Genomic DNA, 20,034 nt, shown 5'->3' with positions numbered 1-20,034 from the left:
GAGGCCGCCTGCTGGGCCTGTTTTTTCTTAGCATTGTCCTTCCTTATTTGAGCAGCTGAAAAGGCAAGCGTCTTGTATTCTGGAAGCATGGCTTTGGCGGTTTCTGCAAGAAAAACTGTCTATTAGATCACCAAACAAGCAAAGTGTAAAAGCAATAAGGCGGCATTAAAATGCCGGATGGTTATTCGACTTACGTTTGTTAAACATGGTACTAAGACCATAGGCGGACAAAAAGCACTCATATCTCAGCCACTCATGCTTTGGTACCCAATTTTTGGGCACAATTATTTGTTTGCCCGTTGATGGGGCATGGTGGTTACCTCAGAGAAATTCGGCTCTATTATTTTTGCTCCAGTCGTCGTCTGGGATGTCGGGCATAGCACACTTCTTGCCTAGCAGCTCCGGCTTCTTATTGTAATGACGATACTCATGATTTTCTCGCCGTTTGGGGGAAGAAACAAGATAGAACTTGTTCTTCCAATCAGATCACTTAGACGTTTTGTCTTAGGTCATAAGGTATTCCGAGTAAGTGGTCAGTTTGTACCACGCCCGCTGGCCGCCTGGGTTACGGCTCAAATAGTGCATCTTTACAAAAGCCTCCCAGCCGGGATGGAGGTTCTGCATCTCCTAAGCGGCGATATAACCCAAAATGTTGACTCAGGAGTTTGGGGTCAACTGTCCCACGTCTAAGCCATATATTTGAAGAATGACCTTTATTGCGTCATGGAGAGGGAAGCGGAGGCCGGCTAAGAATGCCGGCTCATAATAGCCAAAGTAGTCATTGGCGTTCTGCTGGTCATCTTCCCACGCTATGGTGCCCAGCTCAGGCGGCTCCTGGATGGCATAGTTCCCCCCAAGGGGACGTTTCTTCTTGAAATTTTCGAGGCTCGCTTGCATGTTTGCCCTATCCCTGGCTCACACATGAATTTGAAACGGGTCCATCTGTAAGTGTTTAATTTTGTTGATCATTGAGTTGAAATGCTTCAATTTATGCCGATTTTGATGCAATCTGAGGGGTTGTTAGAGTTAGATTTGGTTTTCATTTCTGGGTTTTTATGTCATTGTCATTTTTAGGTTGTTGGCATTTGACATTGTGATGTAGCTTGCTGCTTGCATAATTGAGCTGGTTTTTTCGCTTGCATTCGACTTCTTGATGCGGTTTTCGTTGTTTTAGCTACGAAGAGCTGATTGTTAGGGTATATCTGCAGATATTAGAGGTTTTCTGTAACCTGAACTTTTAATGTAGTTCTCATTTTAAGTGTCGTTCAATTAGTGTAGGATTCTTGCTTCTCTGCTTAGAAGAGAATGAGGATGAGGAAACTTTATGAACTTAAGAACTTATACCTGGTTTCTCTTTAGTTAGCCTCTTTCTGTTAGTTGAGCATGTTTAATTGTTCTTTTACATTCAATTCTGCAAAAGGGTTTATCTTAAGCTGGGTTCGTTTGCAATGGTAAATTGGATCGTTGTTCCTTTTCAGTGTTTGATTGCTGCTTCTCCACGGATGTGTTGAATGAAGATGAGTACACAGAATACCTTGGTGGTATTGTAACACAGCTACAGGACTACTACCCAGATGCCTCATTCATGGTGTTTAACTTTAGAGAAGGGGATCGAAGGAGTCATATTACTGATATATTGTCTGATTATGATATGACGGTTATGAAATATCCTCGTCAATATGAGAAATGTCCTTTACTTCCCCTGGAAATGGTTTACCACTTCCTGCGCTCCAGTGAGAGCTGGCTGTCGTTGGAGGGACAGCAAAATGTATTGCTGATGCACTGTGAAAGAGGTGGCTGGCCTGTCCTTGCTTTTATTCTTGCAGGTCTTCTTTTATACAGAAAGAACTATTCCGGCGAGCAAAAAACACTTGAAATGGTTTCTCAAGCAGGCCTCGAGGGAACTACTTCAGCTTTTGTCTCCTTTAAATTCACAGCCTTTACAACAGATATATCTTCAGTATATATCCCGAAGAAGTTTGTTTAGGCTCTGATTGGCCTCCTTCTGACACACCTCTCATTCTAGATTGTTTAATACTTAGAGTCCTTCCTTAATGTTTATAGGTCTTGTATTGTTTTCTACATCAAAATGTCAATTAATAGTTTTGGTTACCTTTTCTTGAATGCGAGTAACATCAATCTTTGGATGGAATGTGTTTGTGAGCTACTATGATCTTATTGTTACAGAGTTAAAGTTGCGCTTTAATGGTAAAACATTTTGGCAAACTTTAACATTAAATTGCTTTGATGAATTTGATCATTCTTTAGTTTCTAACTTGGTGATTGGTAATGTATTTCATGTGATAGATGTCTTGGATTGCATCATAATTAAAACCTAGGTATCCAGGCACCAAAGTGGTCTAAATCAAACTCTCTCTAACTCATCCTCACTTTCTCTCTGCTCTCAGACAAAGACGACGGTGACTTCATTCTTCTGGTAATTTCATCGTTTTTGTACTCATTTGTTCATTTCTAGGTTCCCTGAATATTTTCCGATTTCTTTGTTTGTAATTTATTCGTTTTTTGTTGTTGATTTTGCGAGTTTTATTGTACTTCTGTTTTTGTGAGGTTATTGTGTGCTTGTTATGTCTGATTTCAATTTTGTTAAAGGTAATGGTATAGACCATTATTTCTGTAATTTGCATGTACACATACAATAGCTATGTTAATAGACTGGAATGAGATGATATAACTATACCTGCCAAGATGAAATGGACAATGAAATCATGGTCTATAATGACTTCATTTATTTAAGTAAAATTAATTATACCTGCCAATTAAATTAATTTTATTTTCTATAGGAATAATATGTTAGGTTGTGTCCCTTTCACATCTAACTTCTAAATATTTCACTCTAGAATTCGTGAGAAATCGCTCCCATTTGTGCTCAATTTATCTTGTTTTTCTTTTATCGAAGGTGATTCTTGGGTTCAGTTTGATTTTGATATGAAAGTTGGAAGTTAAAAATTAAATTAACAAAATTGTGATTTCTTCTACTTATGATTTGGTAAAATCAGTATTTCATCACAGCTCTCTAATCTTGTAGGCTATTTTGCTTAGTTATTTACTTCTGTTTCTAGGTGCCAACAAATAAATTTATGCACCGGAACCCTTAAATGTGGGCTATTTTGTTCTCCTTATTGTTGAGTATGGAAGGAAATAATTTCTTTAAATGAAAGCTGCTTATAGTTCTCTTTCTATAACCGAATAAGGGTTAATTAGAGGGGTTAATGCACTAATGAATATTAGTTTGTAAAACAGAGTAGTTATAATTGGTTTTTAGCATACATAACAAATAACCTATTATTATATATGGAATGAGTGGGTATAATTGGTTTTGTAGCATGCTTTACAAATAATAGGATTTTCTGCACCTTATATATGTGGAGAAATCAGTTGTGTTTATTTTGTCGTTTCCTTTACATCTAGGTTTTTGATGGAAGACATCTACAGAAATCCAAGTCCTCTTCAATTTGATGGCCCTTGTGCTGATGACCAGTATTATATGTGCTGTATCAAGCATCTGCAAGAGGTTTTAGACAAGGTATATGATCCTTTCACTCCACTATCAACTCTTATAGTTTCATGCTTATGTGGTCATGGATCCACCTCGTTGGTTGGAGATTTTGGAGTATAAATGACCTTCTGGCTGTACTCCTAGACACTTAACAGTCTGAGGAATATAGTCTGGCTGGAGATTTTATTTTATTTCTGTTTAAAAAAAGATCAAGGAGTTGTAAAATGACCATCTGTGGTACGATGTATTAGATTCTATAGCCAAGTATAAAAAAAAAAACATACTATCAAAACATGAACATTGCAGCATTAGTGAATGTATAACGATATTGAGTGTTTTATTAGTGGATGGATGGCCAGAAGTCCCATCTGATCAACATTAATCCATATGGTTATGATCATCATAAGTTATTTTTCTTTATGTGACTGCAAGAAATTGACAAAATTTATGCGATGAGTCTGTTTCCATTGAAGTAGCGTTATATACACTCTTGCTGGTTGATACATCTGATTCAGTAGTTTATATTCTAATGTGAACACTAGCTTAGCTTTTGAAAAACTCTTTAGGTCAATGTTTTATCTTTATAAAGATCATGATGTGTAAGTTGTGCTTGATTGCGAGGTTTGTTCTCTGTTTTTGAGGGTTTAGCTACAGAGGAGATTACTTGTAATCAGCCTGAGAAGGCAGAAAAAATGCAGGTCAATTTCTATAGTGTCGGCCATGCGTTAATTGCTTTTAAGCCCAAACTTTTTCCTTGTCTTACTATAAAATTCTCGGTTATTAATTTAATGATATATCCATATAAGCATTAAATATATTATTAAAATGTTATAGGTTTGAGAATATATTATAAATTACATGTTAATTGGTGTTATTAATGCTTAGTAAATTTTAAACTTCCCTTTTTGGTTTTGTTATATGTTATCATTTTCATATAATTTTGAATATTTTTCTAATTTTGAAATTGCAGATGACTGATGCTCTTTGCAAGAGGTGCAGTGTGAGAAAAGTTAGTCTTGTAGATAACTAGATATCATACAAGCTGGTCATGGTGATCACTATCAGGTCAGTATGATTCCTGAGAATCTAATCAATTATAAAGCCATGGGTGCATTTATAGATATTGTGCGTAGGTCATTGGTCAAGCTTAACAGAGGCCACCGACTATAGTAATTCCCCAGGAAATTGACCATTCAAGATTAACATTCATAAAGATAAACAGCATCTGGTTTAGGTGGGTTTAATTGAGGTCTGACATTACAAGTGAGATATTGCAGGAGATTCAAAAGATTTTAATGTCCAAAGATAAGTTGGTTCAATGCTTGAATTGATAGGTTTGGTTCCTGAAGGTGTTGATGTGATGGCCATCTGCTGATTGTAGAAGTAGGCTGTGCATATTCCTAAAGAAGGGTTTTATTGATCATGAAAGGTCTACTAGATTCAATTATGGGAAGCAATTTGGCTCCTCAAACTGTCATGTCAGGTTACCGAAAAATCTTAGTAGTTTACAAAACATAAAAGGGAAGAATTGAGTGTAAAGATAGACCTATCCACTTAGCATATCCAGCAAGGATTCTAAATGATAATTGGTGTCAACATAAATGATGTGTAGCTCAAAAAAGTTCTTCAGTTAAAATGGCATGCCTCTTGACTAGAGTAGAAGGACTAAGGTCTAGCTGAAGGTGTATCTTAAAATGAAGCCATAAAAAAATTCAGTCTGAAGTGTGGGAAAGACACATGCGCTATATGTTCTGTTACAGAAGCGTGGAAAAGCAATGTTGATAAATGCCTTGAAATTCAGAATAGATTAGTCTTTATCACCCTGGTTTCAATCTGGATGGGGTTTAGTATTCTTCATATGTCTAGCTTTGTTCGGATCCCACTATTTTTTGTAGAAGTAGTGAAGTTTTTCTATTCTAAATAATCAACAACAAAAATGACAAAAACTCCCTTTCCTGTTTATGATCCATACTTCTTTCAGTTCTCACCTTTCAGGCTTTCATATAAATTGTTGTTAATATTAGTACACTTTTTAAGAATTTTTAATTGATGTTAATGAGTTAGTTTTAGCTATTGTATTTAAATCATGCTTATGCAAATTGGGATGCTGCTAAGATTGTGAATTAGATTTATTGCGAATTGGCGTTAATTGGGTTTGAGTACAACTCTAATTGCTGTTAATTGAGTTGATTGTTGCTATTGTTTTTATATCATGCTTATGTGATTTGGTATGCTGCTAAGATTTTGAATTCAATATCGCGGTGGATCGTGGCAGTGAATTGTGGCAATGAATTGGGTTTGACTATCACTCTAATTGCTGTTTTTTGAGTTGATTTCAAATCATGCTTGTGTGATTTCGGATGCCTGATAACTAAGTGGATCATGCTGGTAAATTGGGTTTGAGTTTCTGGATTGTTGCCATAGTTCCTAATCATAAAGGGAGAATTTAGGGCCAAATTAGGAGGAAGGGATTGTTGTTTGTAACTCTTTATTAACTGCTTGCTGTTGATATGTATTTTCAACTTGGGACAGGAATTTAGTTTTGGAGAGGATTGTGGATCTTTGGGTCAAACCTGTTGATCTCTTTCCTGATTATGATCTAAATCGTCTATTGCGAGACTACAGGTTTGTGTTCAAAATCCAAACTTGGGGACAACAGTCCTATCCAAGTGATAAATTTACAAATCATGTGTTTTCAATTAAGAACTTAGGGTGACAATTCCATGGGAAGGGATATCATAGAACAGAGCTTTTTACTACTTGGTGCTATGTATCAATTGGCCGTGCACTTGATCTTCCTGTATATTTTGGAGATGCTGGAAGTCGTGAGGTACAACAAATTTCCAAGCTATTCAGGCTTGTTGCATACTCTCATTTAAAAATCTTTAATATTTTGTGTTTAGGTACTTCATAAGGTTGGGGCTGAAAGAGCTTGTGCTGCAGCAATAACATTGGACACTCCTGGACATCTGGTGCAAATTATAGAACTGTGTGGGCTTTGAGCAAGCACAACCCTTGACCAATGATCTGCCACTGAAGCTTGACCAATTTTACCCGGTGGACTTGTTTGGAATAAGAAACTACAATAATTCAATATATAGACATTGGTTGCTTATCTCTTATTTACTTGGACTTTATGGAACTCCAGTTCTGAGCTCTTTATATTATATTTTGTCCATGAGAACAGCTGGGATTGTTTTTTGTATAATAATATTTGGCATTGATTTCTATGGAAGTTAATTCTATATACAAGGAATTAGGTTCTGATTTTTTAATAGATATCTTGATTTGAACTTGAATTCTTTCCACCAAAAAATGCTAGAATTATATCTTTTCCTGCAATCAAAGTATCAAAATCTATTTTAAGCAATCTTAAAAAGGTTTATATGTCATATTGTTAGTAAGCTCATAAGTTTTTCTCTTACCTTGTCTAGCCATTGCTGGTTGTTAAATTTATGTTTTGTATTTTAATAGCTAATCTATTTGTGCTATGCAGAAATTGCCTCAGTATCCATTGCCAACTCTTGACCTTGTTCTGAGAGGTCTTATTCTAACTGATTTTGAGTTTTGAAATTGAAACACTTTTCCCTATTCATCTGATTCACACTATATAGTCTCGAAAGACTGACAATTTGTCTGATTTATATTGTAGATAAATACAGTTGCTTATGAAATACAATTTGTGCATAACTGTCATTCCTTTAAACTCCCTCTCCCAATATTCTATCATCGACTACCAAGCAAAGGAGTTTCTTGCTGCTTTGAATCTGGTTCTAATAAAGGTATACAACACACAAGCAATAAACATGTTATATTAATTATATTTAGTTTTAGATCTAAAATTAATGTTTTTTATTAAAAAAATGTATAATTCATGGGATTATAGGTTCTATGCCGATAGCTGAAAAGAATTTTTTCAATAAGATAATGCCTGTTTTAATTAGTTTGATTTTAGGGAGATTAGAGTCTTTTGTTATAGTTAAATAATGGGATAATAGATTCAATTTGTATGTTATTATTAAAGAAATCAGTTTTAATGGCGACAAAATTTAAATTGTCTAAAACAGTAAAACATTTATACTTTTCATTCTTGATTTTTTTTTAAAGATTACTAATATGTTTGTGTAATTAAATCTTTAGTTTTGATTATTCTATTGTTGTTGCAGGGATAACAAAATTTATATGGCTTTAAAGGAGAAAAAGCTCTTCTATACAGCGGGGATTGATTTAAAGATACAAAATAGAATTGAATCGGAGTTGAGTGTTCAAATTTCAAACTAAAGCTGTTAATTGATATAGGAGCATCTATTTATTTCTACTATGTTAGTTATTGTACGTTAATTTTCGTTTTTTAAGTTTCAGCTTGTGAATTTTATATATGATAATAAAGCTCATTTAGTTTGAACTTCTATTGAATCATATGTTTAGATTTCTTCTCACCAAACCAAAAAAAAAAAAAAAAATTAGTTTATTATTTCTTCATTCGGATTTTATTATTCTCTATTTCAATTTGTATACAAAATTTATATTGATTTATGTTTTCAAAGTATGATTGGCCGTAAATAACGATGACTCTAAAAGGGGCAGCATATATATATATATTTTTTAAAAAAGGAAGAATAAAGAACAATTGGCTTCAACAAGTGTTCTCTTTGCTATATCATTACATAACGGTTAAGTAGGATATATATTGCATATTCCTTCTTTATTTAAGAATTATTGGAAGGGAAAAGAGAACGGTAAATTGATTAATAATATATTTAGAACAAAAACTTCAACATTTAGAATCATGATGTAGGGGGAGGGAGTGGGAGGTAAAAAGGAGAAGAAGAGGGAGGGAGTGAGAGAGAGAGGGGAAAAGGGAGAGGGAGAGTAAGGCAGAGAGAGAGATAGAGAGAGAGAGAGAGAGAGAGAGAGAGAGAGAGAGAGAAAGAGAAAAAAAGGGACATGGGAGAGAGCGAGAGAGGAGCATGGATAGAGGGATGTGTCAAGAGAGAAGAAACCAAATTAGAGAAGGGGCGGGAATGAGAGAGGGGGTCGAGAGAGATAAAAGGGGTCAAGAGACAGAAAAGGGCCAAGGGGAAGAGGGCAAGATAGGAGAGGAGAGGAGGGGCACACCTGGAGCGGAGAGAGGTCAGGAGAGAGAGAGAAAGAAAGTGGGGTTAAGAGAGAAAGATAGAAAGTGGGGTAGGGAGAGAGATAGAGAGTGAGAAAAAAGGTCCGGGAGTGAGGAGCCGGAAGAAGAGATAAAGATAGAAAGAGAAGTTAGGAGAAAAACCGAGTGAAATAAATAAAGAGAGAATGAAAAACAGGGCCACGAGAGAGCGATAGGGGCGAAAGAGAAAGAAATAGAGCAATAAAGGAAAAGAGGGGCTGGGAGAAAAAGAGATGGGCCGGGAGAGAGAGAGAAGGCCCGAGAGAAAATGAGATAAAGAGGCTGGAAGAAAGAGGCAGATAAAGAGAAGCTAAGAAAACTAAAGGGGACTAGGGAGAAGGGGGGGGGGGGGGTTGGAGGAAAAGGGAGCAAGTGTAATCTATAATTTTCAAAACCTTTTAGAGGATGGAATAGGGACAAGAAAAGTTAGAAAGAAAGAAAGAAAGAGACTAAGAGAAAGAGTATAGGTTCATGGGCGCGCTAATAAAGGAATGAATGAGTGATATGAGACCAAGTTTGATCTATAATTTTCAGAGCCATTAAAAAAAGTATGTGGGGGGGGGGGGGGGGGAGGGGGAGAGAGAGAGAGAGAGAGAGAGAGAGAGGGGATTTAAGGCAACAAAGGAAGGAAGAGGTGAGAAACAATTCAAGAGACCATTTTGAGTGTTTAATTGTGGAAGAGACTTAGAAGCTATGGAGGAGGAAATGGAGAAAAAAAAATGGGAATATGAAATAAAGAAGGTAAAATGGCGATGGGTTTAAAGGAAGGAGAAAACGATGAAAAACTCTTTAAAGAATCATCTTTAGTAGGAATCAAGGAGTAGGTAATTAGTACTTTTCAAAAAGATTTTAAATAATTTTGTAAAATCATATAAGTCAAGTATTAAAATGTAAAGGAAGATGGAAAAAGGTGAGACTGGAAATCAAGAGAGGGCATGCCAGGGGAATAGAGGGCATATTGGGAAAGGAATTTGTCAGTGGTGAACAAGTGTTACTTATAATTTTCAAAGAAATAGCCGGTAGACAAGGTAGGGGAAGATAAACAGAGAAAGAGAGGAGAAGTTTGGGACAATAATGGAAGGAATAGGTGAGAACGAATAAAACATGTTAAGAGACCATTCTTAGTGCTTAATTGTAGAAGAGACACAATGGCTACAAAGGAAGGAGAAAGAGATAAAGGTAACTGTAATTAGAAGACTATTTTTTATAATGTAATCAAAGAACAGATAAATAGTACTTTTGAAAAGATTCTAAAATTTAATAAACCATATAAGTTAATTGTAAACATATAGAGGAAGATGGAAAAGAAGCGTGCTAAAATAGGATGGCAAGGTTCATCGAAACATTATTAGAGGAGAGCAAGTGAGAGTTGGGGGATGAGGGTGGGAGTTAAACGCAAGTAAAGATTATCTAAATAAATTTTGCAAAATTATAAAGTAGAGAAGGAGGAGATAAGGATAAAATAAAGGAGAAAGAAAGAGAGATATGGTCACTTAATTGCCGATCTTATTTGCTTAAAACTTAATATTAATGTGATACTTTGTATAGAAAGTCAAATTGATTAATAACACATTTAGAACAAAAAATTAAAACTTAAGGTAGAATTGTGATAGAGGGGGAGAAGGAGTGGGAGACATAGAGGAAAAGGAGACGAAGAAAGCTGAGGGAGATAAAGAGAGAGAGAGTGGCCGAAAAAGATATAGGGCAAGGGGAGAAGGAGAGAAAGGGAGAGAGAGAGAGAGAGAGAAAAAAAATAGGACATGAGAGATAGCGAGAGAAGGGTAGGGAGAGAAGGACACATCGAGTGAGAAGGAATGAAGTTATAGAAGGGTCAAGAAAGAGAGATGAGGTGAAAGAGAAAAAGGGGCCAAGTGAGAGAAAGGGGGCAAGGGATAAAGGGCAGGCTAGGAGAGGAGAAGAGAAAAGAGGATAGGCTAGGAGAAGGCAAGTCAGGAGAAACGAGGGGTCATGAGAGAGAAAAAAAAAGTGGTCAGGAAAGAGATAGACAGTAGAGTTGGAAGAAGAGAGAAATAGATAGAAAGAGAAAGATGAGTTGGGAGAAAAATAGAGTGAAATAAAGAGAGAATGAGAAAGATGACCACTGGAGAAAGATAAGGGTTGAAATAGAAAGAAATAGAACAATAAAGGGAAATAGGGGATGGGGGGGGGAGAGATATATATAGATAGACGGAGTGGTAAAGGGAGAGAGAGAAGGCTCGGGAGAGCAAAAGGGAGAGGGAGGCCAGAAGAAAGAGGGAGATAGAGAGAAGCTTGGAGAAATAAAGGGGCCTGGGGAGAGAGGGGGGCCGAGGGGAAGGGAGCAAGGGTAATTTATAATTTTACAATCTATTATATTTTCATTTACAAAAAGTAAAATTACAAGATATTCAAAGAATTTTACAAGATCTTTGACCCATAAAACCTTTTTAAAATATTTGCAATCTATTTAATTTTCTTTTTCTAAAAAGTGAAGTTACAAATATCCAAAGAAATGTACTACCTTTCTGATAACACATAGATAATCATAGCTAATATTTAACACTTTTTACATAGAGAAAGAGAGGGAGTTGGGAGAGAGATTGTTGAGAAAGAGAAAATGGCTAGGAGAGAGAAAGAGGCCATGGGAGAAAGGGATCGGAGAGTGAGAAAAGGCAAGCCTAAATAGAAAGAGGGCAGACTAGAAGAGGAGAGAGCATTGCGCGAAAGGAGAAGGGTCAAGACTCGGGAGAGAGAGAGAGAGAGAGTGATAGAAAAAGGGACCAGGGGAGAGGAGTCAGAGAAGAGAAAGGAAAATATAGGGGTTAGGAAAAAAATTTGAGCTAAAAAGAGGAGAGAGTGAAAGAAAAAAAAGGGGCAAGAGAAAAGACAACAGTCAGAAGAGAAAAAAATAGAGAAATAGAGAGAGCGAGAAAGAGAGGGTCCGGGAGAGAGAAAGATAAAATGATATAGGGATAGATGGGTTGGGAAAGAGAAAAGTGTCAGGAGAGCAAGATAGAGGAAGGCCAGGAAAACAGGAAGATAGCAAAGAGAAGCTAGGAAAAAAAAGGGGCTGGTGGGAGACAGGGAAAGGTCAGGTACGAGAGGTGGCAATTGCAACCTATAATTTTTAAAGTCATTAAAAAAAGAGGGATCAAAGAGACAAGGTTTGGGGGGGGGGGTGTACAGGGAAAGAGAGAAATAGAGGTTTTAGAGCAATAGATGATGGAAGAGCTGAGAAGCATTTCAAGAGACAATTCTTAACGTATATAATTAATGTTTTGTGTTAAATTATGTAATTTATTACTGAACTAATTATATAATGCTAGTACCTTTGAGTGCAAATGTGAAAATTTTCCTTTTTTCCCCTTCTATAATGTAATGGGGAATTAGTTAGCGTATTTAGTAATTAGCATTCTTTATTAGGAATGTATATAAACAATTCAGTTTGCATAGATATGTAATTCTAACCACATATCCTACACCTACAAGTTATTTTTAAAAGCACCCCCTAAAAAAAAAAAACACTCCCTAAATTAGGTACGTATATTACAAGTAAATTAAGTCAAAGAATATACATTCATTTTAGCATTACACATATGCAAATAACAATTGTTTAATTAGTTTATGGCCTTCTAATTACTCAATCTTCCATTAAGCATTTTGATTGATATGATTACAAATAAATCTGCTGCTACTGTTACAACTTTTATTAGTTTAACAATAGAAAACATATATGCCTCAATCAACAATTTGAAGCAAACTTACCATTGAATAAACACAAAGCATACATAATTAACATCAAATTATCTTGTACAAGACATAAACAAAACATAGAACACCTTTTTTAAAGCAAAAATTCACAATTTAATAGAAAGAAATTCATTACTAATTAACCACTTCAACTTTCATGATCTAAATAAACATATGTTAAGATTAAAAAAAAAAAATATTAAATCTTCGACTAATTATGTACTAAGTAATGTATTGTGTAATTCGACAAGATGGTTCAAATTTTAAATTGACCTATTGATCAACATCTTTCATTCATTTACCAATATTAATTTTACCAATTTTAGAAACCAAGATAGATTTTTTTTTTGTTTTTTAATAATCATCAATCATTTTTTTCGATTGGTTTTTTTCGATTTTCCACTTAGCCTTATTCCTAATATCTTTTACATTAGTTCATGTTTTACCAAACAATAATGATTGCTCATTTTATACATCAAATTAATTGACGTAATTTTTGAACAATCCTTTTTACTAAAATAAAAATTAATCACGCATTCTTCTTTTAAAACAAAAAACTAGCATTGAGCCCGAGCGATGCCCCGGGTTTATACGTTAAATATTCTTTACTTCATATTATAGTATTCATGTATTATAATAATCTTAAATACTTTTATTATAGATTTAGTAGAAGAAAATAATTTGTACAAAAAAAAAAATTAAATAAACTCGAGCCCAACATTAACTATAAGCAAAAGTATTAGATAGCAAAGATGGTATGGCTTCTTATTTATTTTCTAATGGACCTGAGATAAATTCTTAATTGACATGTACCAATTCTCTTTAGTGACGTGGCATCTTCTTGATGAAAGAGAGGGGTGACACGTGTGTGTATCCTTGATTATGAGCGTCTTTTAATATATATATAGTATAAATAATCTTTCTAATAACTTCCCTCTACTTTAATTAAATGTTAAATTTGGTATTACATATTTGTCATTACGAGAGTTAATCACACTTAAGTAACTCGGTAATAATTTTACAAATATTGAAGATTGCAAATGCACACTACATACAGTGCATATAAACCCCAACACTATCTTTTTAAAAGCTTTTCACCTAGCCTCAAGAAATTACATGTTTTTACTTCACGTTTGATTTCACAAAATTGGGGGGCCCCCACAACTAGTCATTTACCAAAAATGAAATGGACTGAAAAAACTAATATGGGACATATTTCGAGCAAAAAGAAAGTGACAAGTAATTTAGGATAGAACAAAGAAGTACTCCCTCTATTTTATAAACTACAAAGTATAACACACTTACCTTTTTTTTTTCCTTATAATAATACCATAGCTACCTCTTTACATTTTTTACTCCCTACGTTTTTTTCAAGTGTTACACTTATAGATGTGGTCGTTGTTTTTAGGTGTTACACTTCTATTTTTGGAAAATTATTCCACTTTAATATTATTATATATCTGTCCTCTCATGGTCTCTACTCAAACTACTACCTTTTAATTTATTTTTTTCCTTCTCACATCCCTTTTTTTTTTATAAAATATTAACCCTACAATCTTTTCTTATAATTTTTCAATCCTCAATTACCCCCCACTGACATATTTTTTTTTATTGAAACCATTTGATTCACCTATAATTATAAGCCGGTCAAAGTGTAACATTTGCAAAACAAGATGCATAGATAAAATTCAATCACCTAAAATAATGTCCCGATTAAAATGTAATACTTTATAATAAAAAAAAACCGGAGGGAGTAACATATACTACACATAAATATTTTGATACTTTTAACAATATACTTCTTCCTATCATTCTCCTTTTTATTTTTTACTTGACGTTTTGACTTTAATGATTTTTTATGATTAGTAATTTCAAACATTAATAATTCTAATTACGAATAAGTTAGTAGTTAATATTTTGAAATACGTATTAAGACAAATCTACTAATATTTGATTCCACGCACATTACTTGTAACTCCTTTCTGTTACGTTAGATTTTTTCACTATTCATATATTAATTTTGACTATAGTTTTATGTCATTAGCATAGCAAGCCCCAAAGCAAACAAAACAAAAAAAATGCAACAAAGAAACAAGAAAACAACTATACTACTAACCATAAGGCTTTATTCAAAGAAAAAACACTTCTTAAGCTCTTGGAACCATTCTTGGCCACACTACTCCACTCAGGTCCTCCAGTAAAACAGCATGAAGGTTCTCCGGGACCGCCTCAAAAAGAACCAAATTCGACTCCGCATTCACCCCATAGTTGGCTAACCAATCCGCCGCTCGATTAGCTTCCCTATAACAGTGAACCACTTTAACTGAGAAATCAAAGTCTTGCATCTGCGGATAATATAAAGTTTTATAATATAACCTTTTTTTTCTTACAATTTTCATTAATATTTACTTATGTAAAAATAAGGTTAAACTTGTGCATCGGTATGTATGCAAAGTTTAATTGTGTCAGTTACTTAGGGACAAATGGAGCATTTCCTTAAATATAAATCACTTAATACAATCAATGTCAAGTACGAAGTATACAAATTGCATAAACGTCACATTGTTAGGAGTATAAAACACGTATAGTGTTATGAGATTAATCATTTAATCTAATGACATGTTATTATATAATACTCGTAACATCTGGTGAGTGATATTGTATAAATATTATACAATCAAATTATTGTAATCACTACAAAATACAGATGAATTTTATAAAATTGATTGAACTAATTTGAGCTTATTTGAACTTGATTTTTTATGCAAGTTAATACGAACACACTCAATATACATATAGGAGTGAAAATGATGGATACAGATTTCAGAATCTCAACAGTATAAAGTAAACAATATAAACTAAATCTGACGTATGAAATGAATGGTTTATTAATCATAGTTCCTCTATAAAATAACAAATATCCAATCATCTAATGCACAGATCTCATTTATTTACAACACATAAACTCCTAAAATCGGAAGTATTGGTAAATTAATGTACAAAAGCTAGAGGTGAAAACTCCTAACTATATAAAATATAAAAAGTAATAACCTCAAAATTATACTACGTACTCCTTAGAAAATGAATACTAAAAAAGTTTTCACCCTTAAAAAAAAAAAAAAAAAAAAAAAAAAAAAAAAAGTGCCAAAAGTTTGGACATTCATTTTAGCGCTAATGTATATAATAGTAAAAATTTTGAATTATTGACGACCGTTATTAGTTGGCTGGATGCCAAGCAAAGAGTGATAAAGATCATATAGTCTTTGCTTAAGCAAAATGTGCTCACAATAAAGCCTTTCATTATCTCTCTTAACAATATTATGATGGAACGTGTACACGTCCAACCGATTTTTCAATTGCCGGTTAAGAGATTTTAACCGGTTTGCTTCGGTTGTCAAATTTTCCAAGTGTTTTTTCTTACGCAATCTAGATCGCCTAGCTGATAGACGATTTGATAGCATTCGTCTAATTTTACGATCATTGTTTTCATTGTAATAACAACGTGATATATCCTGATTTATACCAGCTAAACCAGACGGGAGATCATCTTGGAAAAATGAAAGAAATTCATTGAGATCATCAAAGGAAGTCGGTCGAAAATGAACCGATTCTTCGGAAAACAACATATTTGTGAGCCGGATTGGAGAAAAAAATAGGTAGGAAATTTTTGAAATGTGGTGGGAAGAGAGATTAGGAAGGGAAAAGGGAAGAATTGTGTTGATGGAGGGGGGTATTTAAAGAGTAAGATTAGGGTTAATGGGTCCACTAAACATGAACATGGGGCACATTTTCACGCTTTAAAAAGTTGCTAGCTTTTACTTTTCTTTTTCTTTCCTTTTTGGATTTTATTTTTTTTCAAAGTTAGGGGATGGTGTTTAATGGTGGGTGGGTCTATGTGGTGCCACATTGCCTAATCAAGCATTAGCTTAACGACGAAGATTGATAATAAAAGAAGAAACTAGACACTTCAACCATACATTATAATACACGTCGGTAAAAAAAATAATACACGTCGGTAAAAAAATTTACTCGTACGTAGATTTTTTCTTTTTTTACCGGATTTTCCTTTATCTAATTTTTGTATGCTAGTTCCCTTCCAAATTACTCGTATTATTTCGATTTTGTTGTTATATTTATTAAACTTTGTTTTGATTATGTTTTTAATTTTTTTAACACATGAAAATAAATGTTAATAGGAAAAACATAGTGTGTTTTTTTTTTAAATATAAATATACACTTTTGAAATATTACTCGTAGCATTTTTTAATACTTGAAGAAAATACTTCATATATTCCAAAATAACTATTCGTCCATTTCAAAATAAATACTCCCTTCATTTATTTTAAATACATCACTTTTTTTTTTTTTACACTATTCACATACTATCGTTGACATAATTTTTTACTATTATAAATAAATGTTGTCATATAATATATCATTAGTTTAGTTACAATGTTATTTATGCTCATAATCTAATATTGTTACAATTTTTACTAATAAACAATTAAAGATCTTAATAATGGTCAAAGTTATCTCTCGGCACATCATGCATGTGCCAGTCAAATTGATGCATTAAAAAAAATAAAATAGGGAGCACACTATCTCTATGAGCTCTATGCTTTGTACATGTCTACCCATATTTAATAAATTTTCTCTCTTCTCATAATCCCTACTCAATATTTTATCATAATCTCTCTCTATTAAGGTCCTCACCTAATATACAAAGTACCAAAAATAAAAACAAAAAAAAACAAAAAAAACAAAATTACACTCATTAACACGAATATTAATGTATGTTGTAAATGTTGACACGAACTTATATCACTCGTTATATTAACACTAACTTGCTTAAAAAAAGAATAAAATTAACATACGAGTAAAGGTACTAAATACTCGGGTTTACTCCACATCAGTCATCAACATAATTTTTTTTTACAAACATTGTAAGAACTATTTGCAAGGAAATGAATATTTGAAAGGAATTTGATACTTTTATAATGGTTTAAAGTCAATAAAATTAGTTATACGGGGTCATTTATATCAGTTTACTTATTTTTGTGGTAAATGGGTGTCAATCCAACAAGTGATATAAATTGATTTAAATAATTACAAAACACCAATTTGAGTAATTTGTCCTATGCCTAATGCCGGCCAGCACCTACTTATTGCTGCTTGGGTGTTCAATTGGCTGTTTTGGTTTAGCTTCTTCTCAAAGAAGCTCTATTCACTGGTAGGAAAAAATGCTATTTGTAACTGGTGAAATTTACTTTTAGTAACTGGCATTGTTGGTTGCTATTGCCACCATTACAACTAGTGAAAATTATTTGTAACTGGCTAATGTTGGTTACTAATAATATACTATTCGTAACTGGCTTTAAATAGTCTATTTTCCAAGTTAGAAAGCATACTATTCGTAACTACCATTGAGTTACGCCAGTTATAATAAGGGTATTATTTATAACTGGCATAGCCTAACGCCAGTTACGAATAGGTTTTTTTTTTGGGTTAAAAAAATCTATTAGTAGCTAGCATTAAATTACGCCAGTTACTAATAAATATGTAATTTTTATTTTATTTTATTTATTTTTTTTTTTTTTTTGTAAATATTTGATTCGAATACAAGCTTGGTGTATATCCTACCAAATGACCCTTCGTCAAATTGGTTGAAACCTGTTACAATTCAACCAACAAAACACGTACTCCAAATAATTCCACATAACTTGAATTCACCCACAACATACAATACAATCAAACACTCCAAATAATTCCACACAACTTGAATTCATCCACAACAATACAACAAAACAACTATACTTTCCACAAAACAATTAAAACTTGAATAAAAAAAATTTATTAAGCTAAATAATTTAGGAATGTAATAACAATGACCAGTAGGCTAAATAAAAGTAGATATAATGATATATAGAAATGTGTTATATTGTTTTATTAAGCTAAATGCAATTAATCATAACATCGATCAATAAGATAACTAGTCTTTCAACAAAAAAAATAAGTCTAAAAAACTTAGCCCATTGTTCTCGAACCCCGTCCAATTCTACATCGTTGTAGACTGCAAGTCTTGCCAAACTTAGCCCATTGTTCTCGAATCTCGTCCAATTCTAGTAGTTGCTATTTTTTTTCCCAGGTTCCAATTCCAAAGGTACACCAGCAACAATCTGCAAATTAAAATTACAAGCCATGTTGAGCTCAGCATTCTTCATAAAAAAAAATAAAATAAAATAAGAAAATAAGAAACAAACAAATTCATTCATTGAGCAGATGTAAGAACTTGGGTCAGCAAGATATCCAACTCTCGGAATGGTTTAGACAGGTTAGATTGATCCTTTAATCCTATGTTACATGGACTCGGGAACGGGTGTCGGATACAGACACATGTCCAAGTGTCCGATCCGGCAAGTTCCAAAATTTTAGGACTTTGTCCGATATTTGGACACGGGTACGGGGACACGTCTATACGTCACTTAAATTTATATAAATAAATTATATATTACAAAAGCTTTAAATTTTTCATTAAATCCACCCCTATTTTTTTATTTTAATTCTTTCCTCGGTAAATTCTCCTAATAAATGACAATCTTCTTCTCTCCATCTTCTCTATATCAATGGTGGTCTTCGAACAAGACGTATTTTTCTTTCATGTTTCTCCTCTTTTTACCTCTCTACTCTTTATGGAAGTGTCCTAGTGCACAGTGAAGGGTCGGACACGTGTCCCGTGTCCGTGTCATGTCGTGTCGACACGGACACTTCGTGATTTTAGCCGTGTCGATTAACATAGCTTTAATCCCATGTTCTGCAGAGACAGACAAAATCTAAAAAGTCCCTTTTTCAAGAATATGTGTTCAAGTTTTTCACCTAAGATATCAAACTAGTTATGACCCAATTGAACAACCTTTCATACCAAAAATATCTTAGCAACAAGCAAAAAAACTGCAGGACATCACTAGACTTTCACCTCGAATTAGTATGAGATAATTAGATAACAAGTCATAATCATAGTACTTGACAAAATGAAGGAAAGATTAACTTATGAGCAATGACTAGAAAATTAGACAATTTTTTAGCAATTAAATACACATGGCATACAGAATTCAGATAGAAAATGAAAAGAAAAATCAGGTTTGTAATGCATTGAAATTATATATGCTCAACAACTAATCTAGATTCACACACAAAAAATTTCCCTTTCTTTTTGATTGGTCAAACAATATCTTATCCAACAAAGAAGGAACTTACCATGAGCATAAAACCAAGATGTTAGGAATGCACTAGACGTAGTATGTGTGTCAGACCCTTATAATTTAGGATGCCAAAACTCAAAGCCATAGACAAGAACAATTATACATAGTTCTATGGTCAGTGCACATAATGTCAAGTCCTTAGATGCCACATTTCAGACTTTCAGTAGTATATTTCTCTAAAGCATTCTTAGCTCTAATTTTGTTTCAGTAGTATATTTCTCTAAAGCATTTGTATACCTTAGCTCTGACTAGTTTGACAAAATTAGGCAGTAACATTCCAATAACCATTCTACATACCGGATATTGGGCTCCCAGTAACAATAAATTTGAAGCTAACATTTCACAATTTAAATGTACAACTCCACCAAGACCAC

At 33.6% G+C, this 20,034-nt stretch overlaps 1 long non-coding RNA gene across 2 annotated transcripts; it reads left to right on the top strand.

Annotated features, from left to right (window-relative positions):
• The first annotated feature begins 551 nt into the window (after positions 1 to 551).
• LOC110720021 lies at positions 552 to 8,069 on the top strand. 2 transcript variants are annotated; one of them, XR_002511248.1, is made up of 6 exons: positions 552 to 944; positions 1,479 to 2,208; positions 2,308 to 2,437; positions 4,488 to 4,582; positions 6,421 to 7,299; positions 7,684 to 8,069. It is a non-coding gene; the product is annotated as an uncharacterized LOC110720021 (long non-coding RNA). The 2 variants fall into 2 exon arrangements; XR_002511247.1 differs by having other exon boundaries at positions 1,479 to 2,437.
• Positions 8,070 to 20,034: the final 11,965 nt, after the last annotated feature.

This window comes from Chenopodium quinoa, unplaced genomic scaffold (genome assembly GCF_001683475.1).
Source record: "Chenopodium quinoa cultivar QQ74 unplaced genomic scaffold, ASM168347v1, whole genome shotgun sequence".
Classification (NCBI taxonomy): domain Eukaryota; kingdom Viridiplantae; phylum Streptophyta; class Magnoliopsida; order Caryophyllales; family Amaranthaceae; genus Chenopodium; species Chenopodium quinoa.
Note: the sequence above shows the minus strand (reverse complement) of the source record. Positions and strands in the feature narration are given on the sequence as shown.